Genomic DNA, 13,607 nt, shown 5'->3' on the forward strand with positions numbered 1-13,607 from the left:
CTAAACTTTCTAACACCTGAACAGCAAATGTAACTTTTCTTGTCTGCATAGTAAACACTGGCATTTTTATCTGTTTGAATAATCAAAGTGGTGCTTTCCGTGCCTTCTTGGTTGCAAAGATTTGAACTGCTTCCTAAAAGTCCACAGTCTGGGCCAGGTCATGCTCTGTTGAGATAGTTGCAAGGTCGATCAGCCTCTCCTGTGTCATTGTGGAGCCTAAATATTTTTTTTATTAACTTCAGCTTGGAGAAGCTGTGTTCTCCACTGGCAACTGTTTCAGGAAGTGTTAGAAGTATGCACAGAGCAACAAAAGCATTTGGAAACTGGGTGGTCATCTTACTTCTGCATGTATATTCCAGAACAGACTTTGGAGTTGATCCTGCTGAAATGTATCTTGAAAGAGCTTTCAGTTCATCGCTTAAATCACTCGCATCATCGCACATGTCATCATGTGTCAATACTCTCTTTAGTGGCCTGCATTGCTGGTGTAGGTCTTCTTAAGGTATAGTGAAGAGTTCTGGAATATCATACAACATCCCAAATACACTGCTGTGTTCCTTGAGCTGCATGAAACATTCTTCAACTGACTGTATTGCACAATCTAGCACCTGGTTAAAGAATTCAACTTTGAATTGCTGTTTGGGGTCTCTTAGGGGATTATCCCATGCCTCGTAATCAAAATGTCTTCTTTGGTGATTCTTCTATTCTTTAATGGGTGGGAAAATAGCTTCAGTGTGAAGTTCCTCTGCCAACTTCTGTGCACTCTTCAGAATGTTTTGAAATCCCTCATCTGACCGGTAAGACTGTAGGTATGACTTTGCTTTGTCCAGTTGTTCCATTGCTCCAGATATATCAAGGTCAACACCTTGGAGTCCCTTGCTTACAACATTTATTTCAAACAGTATGTCATGCCACAACACGAAGCCACACAGAAATTTGAAGTTATGTATGTTTCTGGTGATTCCTTTCCCTCTGCCACTGTTCTCCCACAAACAGTTCCTCTCATAGCATTATCCTCCATAATGGCAACGATGGCATCATCTATCTTCCCAATTTGGTGTTTGATAGGCTTTATCACCTCCACTTGACTTTCCCACCGTGTGGCACTCAGTGATTTCAGTGTCAGAGAGGATGTTCCCAGATGTTGCTTCAAAATTTGCCATCGATGAGTTGATGCAGAGAAAAATACATTGATGATTTGAATTACATTAAAAAATTCAGCAGCCTCACTAGAAACTGATGCTGCATCACTGACTACCGCTGACCACCAAGTTCAATGAATGAGAACTGCATGAGACAAAAAAAGCTCCAGGGTTTAACCCTCGGATCCATGTCTGCACTTCTCTGTTCTTACCTCTCATGTTGGCACCATTATCGTAGCCCTGACCTCTCATGTCAGCTATCGCAATTCCTGTATCTTCCAGCTTTTTAAGATGCACATTTGTCATACAAGCTCCTGTAGTATCATGAATGTGAATACATTTTAGAAAATGCTCTCTGACAGTCATCATTGCAGGGACATTTTCACTCACTTCTGTTGTAGCTACAAAACACTCCATTAAAGTAATTTGTTCTATATGGCTGATGTCAAGTGTGCAGTCCAGAACAACAGAGTAATATCTTGCTGACTTCAGATCTGCCACAATCTTCTGTTTGACTTTTGTTGACAGTAACTGTATGATCTCATTTTGAATTGTTTTTCCAGGGTGGTGGTGGGTGGACATTTCTTGAGTGGTGACTCTTCTTAGATGCTCCTGGAGTACAATATCAAACTCAGCCATCAACTCCACAATTTTAAGGAAGTTTCCATTGTCTGGCACATGCAGCTAATCAGAAGTGCTAGGTTTTGGGTAGCAAGCATTCTCACAGTGGCAATGAACGTTTTCAGCACATTTTGCCAGTAAAGAGACTCTGATGCAATCTTCTCTTGATGCTGATCATCTATGGTGGCCTTAAACCCTAGTCTCATCTCAAGCTCTTTCCATCTATGGAATGCTCTCTGGTGATTTGCTGCCTTCCCATGGCATGCGAGATTTTACCAGTCCTTCATTCCTATAGAACGCAATGTGGCTGGAACGTTAGACTGGAAGAGTTTGCAACAAAAACAGTATACAGCATTCTGGGTTTTTGAGTACATAAGCCATGGCCTCTCCACTTTATCACCATTGGGGATTTCATGACAGTAATGTGTTGGATGAAATCTTCTATTTTCCTTGTCTTTGGGGAACATGAAGTTTTTTACCTGCTGCGACCCATGCAGTACAAGAAAGTCCCTTGGGCTACTGCTCAAGTGGGTCTGCAGTCCTGGATCATCTAGACATAAGGAAATAAACTCAGCAGCAACCGTTTCTTGTGCCTCCACCACACTCTTCTCTGATCTACACTTTTCTTCAGGTAAGTGCATGGTTACATCCATCTGAGATGGAGATATGGATGCTGCAGTAGCCAGGTCACCTGCACTCTGACTAACCGGAAGATCAGGCATCTTCTCACCTCTCACATCCTCACTAGGGCCGGAAGGTTCACCGTGAACATTTGTGTCTATGTATCTCAGGAGAGCTCCTTCCTGCTTAGATAGAAAAGCTTCCTTTGCTTTCTTTCTTTTTCTGAATGCTGCCCCAGAGGGGCATTTTCTTCTTTCACTCATGGCTGCTGTTCTGTGCCAGCTATAGTGGCTCTCAATACTCAATTAAAGGGGACAAATAAGCAGGCTGGTAGCAGGGCTTGAGTGAGGGAAGATATCAGCATCTTAAGGGCCTAAGTGCCTGTTCTCCTCAAGTGGGGTCAGGGAAGCAGGAGGAAACAGGAAGCTCCCTGAGAAGCTGGTGTTAATCAGTCCAGACTCCTGGGAGTGCTAGAGAGGTACATAAGAGGCTCCTTCTCTTCTCTCTCCCTGAAAGCTCCTGCTGCTTTCTGTTATTCCCTCTCACCTTTTCTCCTGCCTGCCTGTTATGTCTCTTGTGCCCTCCTTCCTCCAGCCCAGCACTCCACCATCTCTGCATCTAGAGCAGAAAGAATACATATGCACCAGCAGCAGACACAATTTTCTACATTCTGGATCCTAGTGGCACCCTGCCCCCACCCCCTACACAAACACATTCTGGCACCTGAGATGGCTGCCTCAGTTCGCCTCATGGTAAGGCCAGCCCTGCCTGTGTGACACCATTAACTTCAGTGCAATTGCTCCTGGGTTAGAAAACTCCATTTGGTTTCTGGTGCAACCTACTGCTCATTCTCCACTTTTTCCTAGGCTACCAGAGTCCTATTAAATTAGTCATCCAACAGGACTATGCCCTGGTAGTGTCACCCTAGCCCAATATTGCTCTATTCCTTTCCTGGGTTCAGTGTGGGTTCTGTAGATCCCGTCACAATTCAAGAAGGCAAAGTCAAAGAAATGCATTTTGAACTTGTAGGAGGTGGTAACATTTGTGATGGTCCTTAATTCCTTTGAGAGTTTGTTCCACAGTCTTGGTCCAGCCTTTACCGTTGTTATAGAGAGGAGTGGAGTTGTTGACCACAGTCTTTATCCCAGGTGGTCTTTTGGATAATCGTGGGTTTGGGCCACTGAGTGCCTTCAACTTAAGGACTCATACCTTGAACTTGATTCCATATCTCATGGAAAGCCTATGTAAAGAGCAGAGGACAGATGTGATGAGTTTGTAATGGCCTGTGCTGCTGAACAACACACTACTGTGTTCTATATTAGGTGCAGTTTCCTAAGGGCTAAAGGCTTCATGCCCACTTATGTTGGACTTATATGATCCATGCAGAAAGTGATAAAGGCATAGAATCTCCTAGCCACCAGGAGGTAGTAGAAATCATTACTCATGGATGCTGCTATATGAGCACTCCCTGTCAGCAAGGAACCCCAGAGCATCCCCTTAAACTACAAATCAAATCGACTGCTTATAGGTGTAAGCCTTCAGCCAAAGGATACTGCTGTATGGCTACAAACTCTTCAAAGTGCTTTCTTTGTCCCAGCAGCATAACCAGTCTTGCACAAGTTCAGCTTCAGCTTCAGCTGTTTTTTCATCTATAAGCTGATCTTGTCCAAGCATCGGGCCCTCTTGATGGTACTGGTGTGGTCGCAGGGCTGGATTACCCAATAGGAAGACTAAGCACATGCTTAGGGCACCAGCGAAGCAGAGGGCACCAAAAAAAAAGAGATTTTTATTTTTGAAAAAAATTGATATTTGATATTTAAAAAAAAGCATTGAAATAGTCATCATGGGAAAAATAATAACTTTGTTAGACCTCCTTACACTCCACTCCACACTCTTCCCCTGTTTTTATGTTCTCTTTTTATTACTTATCACCACTTAAACCAGGGGGCGTCCTACTAACGTAGATTGAAATAGTGCAAGGAAATCAGATCCTGTCATGTATTGCAATATATTTATGTTTTATTATTGATACATTCTTCTGAGTTACATGTACTTGATTCATTTTTTCTTTCATATATATATATATTGTGTATAGTGTATAGTTGTATATAGTGCATGTTGTGTAATTTTTTTTTTAAGTTCAGATAACTGAGATAAGGGGCAGGATGAAAGGTAATCAACTAAGTGGAGCACAAAAACCTAAACTGGTGGAAGAAAAGAAACAAAAAACTAGTGAAAATTTCCAAAATCTTCCAAAGCTGACATCAATTTTCAAAGCGAATTCGTCAGAAACAACATCTTCTCTCAGTAGCACAGATAGGGTGGCCAGACAGCAAATGTGAAAAATTGGCATGGGGATGGGGAGTAATAGAAGACTATATAAGAAAAAGACCCCAAAATCGGGACATCTGGTCACCCTAAGCACAGACATTGTTCCAAAACCTGTAGGTGTTTCAGAGAGTGACCATTCTATCGGTGAAAGAAACACCATTCCAGGACATGTGGATGTGTCAGAGACTGTAACTGATCATTCTGCTTCCGGTGGTAAAACAGACATTGTTTTAGAAGGTGTGGATATGTCAGAGACTGAACCTGCTCATGATGTTAATAATAGGAGAAAAGATCCTGGTATGTTGGTTGATTTCAGTACGGATGATGTAGCTTACTGGATGTGGACCAAATGACCCTCAACACCACATTGGGCCATTTGAGAAATCATGTCGGACTTTTACCAATGGCCATCAAACAAGATATTGTCCGCAAAAAACATTTTTGGGCATGAAAGTGAATGGTGAGAAATACACTAGAGAATGGCAACTGTATTTGCCATCAACAAGGTCTGTGTTCTGTTTTGTTTGCAAACCTTCAACATCCCTGTTTACTGCAGATGGATTTAGTGACTGGTGGAATACTGTTTTAATTGAACAACATGAAAATAACACTGCTCACAGAGATCCAATGTTGACATATTTAAATTGAAGACAGGACTTTGGATTGACACAAAAATTGGAAAAACAAATGAAAGAGGAGCGTGAATACTGGCAACATATCTTGCAGCGTGTTATAGCTGTTATTCAAACATTAGCTGAACGTGTTCGGCCTTTCTGGAGATCAAATGACACATTTAGATCATTGCAGAATGGAAATTTCTTGAGATTGTTGGAGCTTGTGGCTCAGTTTGACCTGTTTTTAGCAGGCCATATCTCAAAATATGGGAATGCTGGCAAAGGTAACCCATCATACTTATCCAAGACAATATGTGATGAACTCATTGGTCTAATGAGTGACAAAGTTCGTTCAGCTATTGTGGATGAAATAAGTACTGCTGGGTACTTCAGTTTATCTGTCGACTCTACACCTGATCTTTCACATATTGATCAATTGAGTATTGTACTAAGATATGTGTCTCTCACAGATGGAAAACCAGTTGAACGATTTATAACATTCCTCAATTTGAAAAGCCACACTGCTGAAGAAATGGCAAATCAAGTACTGCATTATCTGTGCTAAGTTTGCAAAATAGATTTCTCAAAGTGCAGAGGTCAGTCTTATGACAATGCTACCAACATGTCAGGGTGTTATCAAGGAATGCAGAAGAAGCTTTTAGAACAGAACAAATATGCCATATTCATACCATATGCTGCACACTCTCTCAATCTTGTTGGCCGCAGTGCTGTTGATTGTTGTCCGGTGGCAGTAAGTTTTTTCTCAACAGCCCAGTTACTTTATACATTTTTCTCTGCCTCAACACACCAATGGGCAGTTCTTAAAACATATTTGGGCAATGATCGTGTGTTGAAATCTCTTTCTAACACTGGCTGGGAGGCACATGCAGTGGCAACAAGTGCAATTCTGGAGTCCTACTCAAAGATTGTAGATGCATTAGAAAGTATAGCTGAAGACCAATCATAAAAGGGAGAAAGGGAGAAACTATATGAGAGGCAGAAAACATTGCAAACAAGATGCAAGAACTAGAGTTTGTATTCATGTTGACCATGTGGAATGAAATTTTATAACACTTTTACCACACAAGTCAAGCTCTCCAAGAAAAAGAATTGGATTTGAAAACATGTGCAGACCTCTGTCAATCATTTACCACTTACACATTTTGAGGAATGATTTTGAAAGATTTGAAGACATATCAAAAGATATCTTGCCTGATACTAACTACAAAGAAGCCCAGTCCCGCAAGCGGATCAGGAAAAAACAAGCAAATGATAGCAGTGCAACAGAAACAGCACTGAATTCTAGAGACAAATTTCGCGTATCTACTTACTACGCTATAATTGACACACTTGAAGTTCATATGAAGAGCAGAGGTGAAGTGTACAAAGAAATATCAAGAAGATTTTCTTTTCTAAATGATAAGGACTTATCTGATGAACAATATTCACAAGGTTTCCAAAAGCTAGTTGACTCACATCCTGTTGATTTGAACATGAATCTCTGTGAAGTACCGCAGTTCCACTCTTACATGCGTGCAAAGTTTAATGAAACAGGAAAAATGAAATTCGTCACATTGATCTTCATGACACAATATTGAAAGATGGAATACAATGTGTATTTCCAAACCTAGATATCCCACTATGTATTTTTCTAACACTGATGATTGTTAACTGCTCTGCAGAATGCTCTTTATCTCAGCTGAAAAGAATAAAAAACCCTCAGAAAACAAAAATGTGTCAGGACAGACTTGATTCACTTTCCTTATTGTGTATGGAAGTGGACATGCTTCGTCGAGTCAGCTTCAATGAACTTATTCAGAATTTTGCAATCAGAAAATCTAGAAAGAAGCTATTTTAATTTCAGCATACATGTAAGTTTTGTGTCATTTCAAAAAATAAAATTTTGTTTTATGGTATAGTATTGTTTTTATTTTGAATTACATAGGGGGGCACCATAATCTTTTCAGTGCCTAGGGCCTCTAACGGTCTTAATCTTGCCCTGTGTGGTCGTATGTAGTGACGGATAGGTAGAGGTGTGTGTCAGCTGGATATTGCTGGCACTTCAGCCCATGTCATCTAACCAGTTCAATTAGTAGCTACATGTAGATGTTGAACATGACCAGAGAGAAAATTAATCCTTTCAGAAGTGAGGCAAGTGAGGAGATGAGGTTTTGGGCTTTTATAACTGCGTCCTTGTTGATGTCCGTGTTGAAATCTCCCGGGACCAGTCTGGGCTATATGGTGGCAAAACAACAACGGAAAAGTGTCAGCGAGCTCTTTTATGAATTCTTTAGGCTCTGGTGGTCTGTAAATGAGATCCATATTACCTTTGCCTCAGGTTTCTGTTGTTAGATTCTCAAATTCAAATGAACTTATCTTACTTGAAGCATCTCCCTTGAGTCTGATATTTGCAGAGAAGATGAATTCAATGTGCCTGCCTTCTTGTACTGTCTGGGTCTGCGACGTATCAAATATCCTGGGGAGAATGTGAGCTAGCCCAGATCTTAGTGTCCTCTAGGTTGTGTATTATTTATTGTTTGCAGGAAGGAGATCTCGAGTTGATCAGATCAATTTAAGTTCATGTTGATTTGTGCTGTTTGCTTCTAGCTTGTTCCCAGGTAATTGTCTTGTTCAGGGTATAGGAGTTAGATGTCTGGAATATGGTTTTATGCTCTTTTGTTTCTTTAGAAAGTTCCTCCCTATTTGGACTGTGATAAATGAAGTAGTGCAAGGGGGTGATCTGAATGGAGAACAGTTGTCTAGGTCACCAAATGCCCTGGGAAAGGTAGATGTGATGGATGCCTTTGGGAACTGTAATCTGGTTGAACCCCAGAAACAGGGGTATCTGGACTGATCCATTCCAGGATTAGTGACAGTGTGTTGGTGGCATAACAACAATGGAAATAATAATGATAATAATAGGTAGTGATGAACTCAACAAAAAGGGGGTGTCATTAGCATCAGGACTCCATTTCCTTCAAGATGAGATAGATTAGGATTTTAGAAGGAATGCATGGAAACAAAAAACAAACAGGATAAAAGCCAGCCTTCATAACTGTCAAATCAGTGATAGAAGATGTGAAAATAGGAGAAGTTAATCCCCTAAAAATGGTGGAATGGATAAAATGAGGTGTTGGATTCATACAAAAAGCTAAAATAATGCAGAGTGGAGATCTAGTGATAGAATGTACATATAAGGAGCAAGCTGAAATACTTCTTAAAAGCGTAACATTAAGAAAAATGAAAATTACTTGTGAACTGCCTGAATTCCTGATGGAAGCAAGAAGGGTTATGTATGGAGTGCTGCTAGGATTGTCTGAGGATGACTTCAGTATAGGTGAAAATGAAGTATTGTTTGCTAAATGGCTATTTAGTAGGCGAGAAGGAGAAAACCAGCCATCTATGACTGTATGCATAACACTTAAAAGTGGCAGACTTTCACACAGGATCCAAATAGGGCGTCAGTCTTTCCACATTAAACTATATATTCCCTGGGTGAAGTGCTATAACTGTGAAAGGTTTGGACATGAAAGTGCCATTTGTAAGGGACCAGTGAGGTGGAGGAAATCACTTATGAGAACTGTGTAGAAGGAACAGAACCTAAATGTAGGAATAACCGGGCAAAAGACAATGCAACATGTGAAGGATGAGCTAAAGAAATACAAAAATTAAAAGAATTCAAAAAGTATCATATGTGGAGGCTACCAAAAAGTAACCACTGCAGAAAATAGAAAAAGAGAAATACTCAAGTAAGAGAAAATGTACAGGGGAAGCAAAATACATGACTGGTCAGGAAGGAGAATATGAGAGGAATGGGAGAAGATATATTGCATGTAGGTGAAGGAAAATTGATAATGTTCAATGTAAAAGTAATTAACTACACCTTGCAGATGGGGAAAAAAATGAAAGGATTAAAATCATAGCAAAAGCAATGAAAAATATCTAAAGACTGCATTCACATGATTTTAAATTAAAGCAATAATACAGCTTAAATATCATGGTTTTAATGACCATTAGGTGGAATGCACATAGTTAATAATGCAAGGATAGGCATTTGAGAAAGCCATCTTTGAAATGGAAAAAAAAAGGTCAGATGTAAAATGTGTGCAAGAAACATGGCTAATAAGTAAACTTGTGTTCCGTCTACCAGGATATGATAAACTCCAGAGGGATTGAGAGGTTATAATGGATGTGCACAAACAAAATTTTGAACATTTAGAGGGGAGAGATAGCTCAGTGGTTTGAGTTCAATCCTTGAGGGGGCCACTTAGGCATCTGGGGCAAAAATCAGTGCTTGGTCCTGATAGTGAAGGCAGGGGGCTGGACTCAATGACCTTTCAAGGTCCCTTCCAGTTCTAGGTGATAGGTATATCTCCAATTACTATTATAACATGACTGAGATTCCCATGCAGGAAAAAACACATATATGGATTTATAATGTTTATAATTCAAGTAAAAATAATTATATTAGAATTAGAAAAACTAGTTAATGTCAAAAATCCATTAATAATTTGCAGAGACTTTAATAGTCATAATGAGCTATGGAGAAGTAAGAAAATTGACCTAAATAGTAAATCTTGGAACAATTTATTGCTATGCATAACCTTGTAACATTGAATACAGGAGTGCCTACTAGATTTATTTCAGTGAATGGATTCTTTTCAGTTTCTAATTTGTGGCAATTCCCAAATCCTATAACTAGTAAATGCAGCTGGTAAAATTATAAAGAAGTAACGGGAAGTGATCACTGCCATGCACTTATTGAGTACCAAAGCCAAGCTGTCATAAACATACAGCAAAGGGTAGCATAAAATCCCTCCTTTGCCCTAAAAACCCAAGCGTCTGGTCTGTGCTCACCTTGGGTACCTATTTGATTGGTATATTATTCTCAAGCCTCCCCAGGAAAGGGAGTGAAGAGGTTTGGGGGGATATTTTGGGGAAACAGGAAAGCCAAGTGGTCCTTTTCCTGAATATTTGTCTAACTCACTTGGTGGTGGCAGCGATACCATCCCATGGCAAGGAATTTGTGCCTTGGGGAAGTTTTTAACCTAAGCTGGTGGAATATAAGCTTAGGGGGTCTATCATGCAGGTCCCCACATCTGTACCCCTGAGTTCAAAGTGGGGAGGGAATCCTGCCACAAGCAAACGTCAAAAACACAATTTTTTTTCCTAACTGGAATTTTTGGAAAGCTGATTGGGATCTTTTCAAGATTAAATGTGATGAATATTTATGTAGTAACTGTCCAAGTGAGAACCTAGGAGCATTCTATAACAGCTTACTAAAAGAAATTACAGCAGCAGCTGATCTGTCCATCTACAAAAAATCAAATTCCTTCAACCTAGAAATCAGGTTCTCTGATGGAATAAGGATTGCAAATTAGCAATCAAGAAAAGAAGTAAGTCAAACAAGAAAGCAAAACACACAATGAATAGTAAAGATTTAATTATAAAAGATGTAAGGTGGTGCAAAAAGGATTATCAAAAAGACAGAAAAAAGAGAGCTGGCAAATTGAACAAAGATTCAGAGCTTTTGGAAATATATAAGAAAATTCAAAGAACTAATGGAATTCAAAGTAAATGTATACTGGTCTTATTATACACAATGAAATTGAGGTCTCCATCTTACAAAAGACAGACATTTTAGCAAAGGTGTTCCAAAATGTCAGTGTAAATCAAAACAGTATGGTTCATGGGGGCAGGAAAGAGGTTCATTGAGGAGAATGGCTCTAGGCACCAGCAAAGCAAGCATGTGCTTGGGGCACAATTCCAGGGGAGGCATTTCAGCCATTCTTTTTTTTTTTTTTTTTTTTTTGCTTGGGCAGTTGCACTCTCAGAGCTTGTATTTATTCATTGCTTGGGCAGTTGCGCTCTCGAAGCCTGGGGCGGCAAATTTTTTGCTTCGGGCATCAAAAAACCTAGAGCCAGCCCTGAGGAGAACTCTGAACTATTAAATGCTGGGAGAGAATATAACAATGATGTGTTACGTTTCAGTATGCTGTAGCTTATTGCAACCGTTAGAAAATGGGAAAATACAGCTCCAGGTAGAGATACTTTAAGTAATGAAATGCTTCAACAGTTGTCTGAGGGGAGTCTAAAGATTCTATTGTGGTTATGTAATGATGTATGGGAAAAAGGACAGCTGCCAACAGAATTGGAAACAAGCATCAGTGATAGTAATTAGGAAACCAAGCAATGTATATACAAAACCTGATGCTTATTGTCTGTTCCCCTCAGATAATGTGTGGGGAAATTCATGGAAAAAATGATAAATGTAAAACTACTGGAATACTTGGAGGAAAATGATATTATAACCAGAGCACAAAGTCGCTTCAGAAGAGGAAGATGCACAGTTGACCATATAATGGGACTAGAAATGGAGGTACAAAACAAGCATAAGGACTATTAACTTTATGGCAGGTCTTCATGGACATTGAAAAAGCATATGGCATGCTATGGAAGGAAGGCCTCATATATAAAATAGCCAAAATTGGAATAAAAGAGAGATTTTTTTGGTTGGATAAGGGATTTTTAAGTAACAGGCTTATACAAGGCAAAGTGGGAAGAGCTTTATCAAAAATCTACATGCTTACAAATGGAATTCCGCAAAAGAGTATCATCAGCCCTACTTTCATTTCCATTATGATAAATGACCTGTCAGAAAGCGTGCAGGCGGGAATAGGTATTTCCCTTTTCGCAGACAAAAGACAAATGAGGCACTCCAGAGAATTTCCAAGAGGGGGAAATAATTTAGGATATAAATTCTCACTTGCAAACACTTAAGAAAATTAGGGAAGACTGAGACTCATTTCTTTATGGTGAAAAAATCCAGATAGTTCAAAGGTTTCTGTTCCTAGGAGTAGTGTTTGGTAATAAATTAACTTGAGAAAGTCACATAGATAATATCATACAAAAGTGTAAAAATAGGATGAACTTAACTTAAAATGTAGCTGGAAAAAGTGGGCTGCAGATATGAAGGTATTGATGATGACGTATAGAGCACAGATAAAACTAATTTTAAACTATGGATGCCAAGCTTTTGGTTCAGCCTCAAAAACAACTGTTAGAAACTTGGAACTACACCACACCCAAGCTTTATGACTTGCATATGGCACAATGATAACAACAGCTGTGTGTGTGGGTGTGTTGTAACTAGCCACTGGAGAAGCATCTGTAAATCTAAGGCTGAACCTATTAGATCTAACCTTTTGGGCAAAGGTAAAAGAGAATCATGAAAAAAGAAGTACACAACAGATGTATGAGGATTGCTGGGACCTTAGTAGACAAAATGTTATAGATTGCCACAGACTTCCTCATACAATCAGGGTCAAAAAATGGGTAAAGGAGATATGTAAAAAAAAATAAAAAGTGAGAGAAATAAAAAAAAATTGTCATGGGAAATCAAATTACAGCTGGACAGTTATTCCCCAATTTGTGGATTTGGAATTATATGAAAAAAACCAAGACAAGGGAAGGAAAAATACATTATGACCAAATGGGGACAACTTTGTCAAGTCTATATACATGGATCAAAAGATGGTGACACTGGTAGAGTAGGAACAGCCTTTTGTGTTCCTAGACTTGGAATCCAGAAATCTAAGATGCTATCAAATTATGTGACCATTCTGAAGGCTGAACTAATGGGGGTGATGTTGGCACTAGCCGGGATTAGAGGTGTGACTGGCTGCAGCTGTAACTGTATCTGATTCCTCATCAGGCATTATGACAATCAGAATGGGGATTTTGGAAAGTAAAAATGACATAAGTGAAATAATGTTCCTAACTGCGGAAATAATGAAAGCAGGTATCTGTGTAACAATAGGATTGTGTGATAGGGTCCTACCACACCCTGCCCCAGAAAAGGAGCAGTGAAGGTGTATCCTCCAGGTCTGCCTAGAAAGGCTGCAGGGAAGCAGCCAATCGGAGTGCAGCAGGCTCAGTTAAAAGGATCTGTATGGCCTGCGCAGGTCAGTTCCTGGCTGGTGTCAGAAAAGTGCTCCAGGCAAACAGAGAACAGACAGAGATCCCAAGGACCGTAATCTTAAAGTAACAAGCAGCAGCAGCAACTGTTAAAGGAATCAGCACATTGCTGCTATTTGTAAGGTCCCTGGGTTGGGACCTGGATTAGTGGGTGGGCATGGATCCGGCCACTGGCGAAGAGGCCAAAGCCCCAAGAAGGGCACAAGTTTTGTTTTGGAACTCAAGCAAAGGGCTGGATCTTCTACTCTCTGGTATAGGAGAAAGGCTGGAGAAGGGAGCCAACAAGAAAGTGTGCCAAAGC

At 39.9% G+C, this 13,607-nt stretch overlaps 1 pseudogene; it reads left to right on the plus strand.

The window, feature by feature from the left end:
• LOC115641012 overlaps window positions 1-6,296 on the plus strand; it is a 67,091-nt pseudogene extending 60,795 nt beyond the window's left edge.
• The last annotated feature ends 7,311 nt before the right edge of the window (window positions 6,297-13,607 follow it).

This window comes from Gopherus evgoodei, chromosome 1, assembly GCF_007399415.2.
Source record: "Gopherus evgoodei ecotype Sinaloan lineage chromosome 1, rGopEvg1_v1.p, whole genome shotgun sequence".
Classification (NCBI taxonomy): domain Eukaryota; kingdom Metazoa; phylum Chordata; order Testudines; family Testudinidae; genus Gopherus; species Gopherus evgoodei.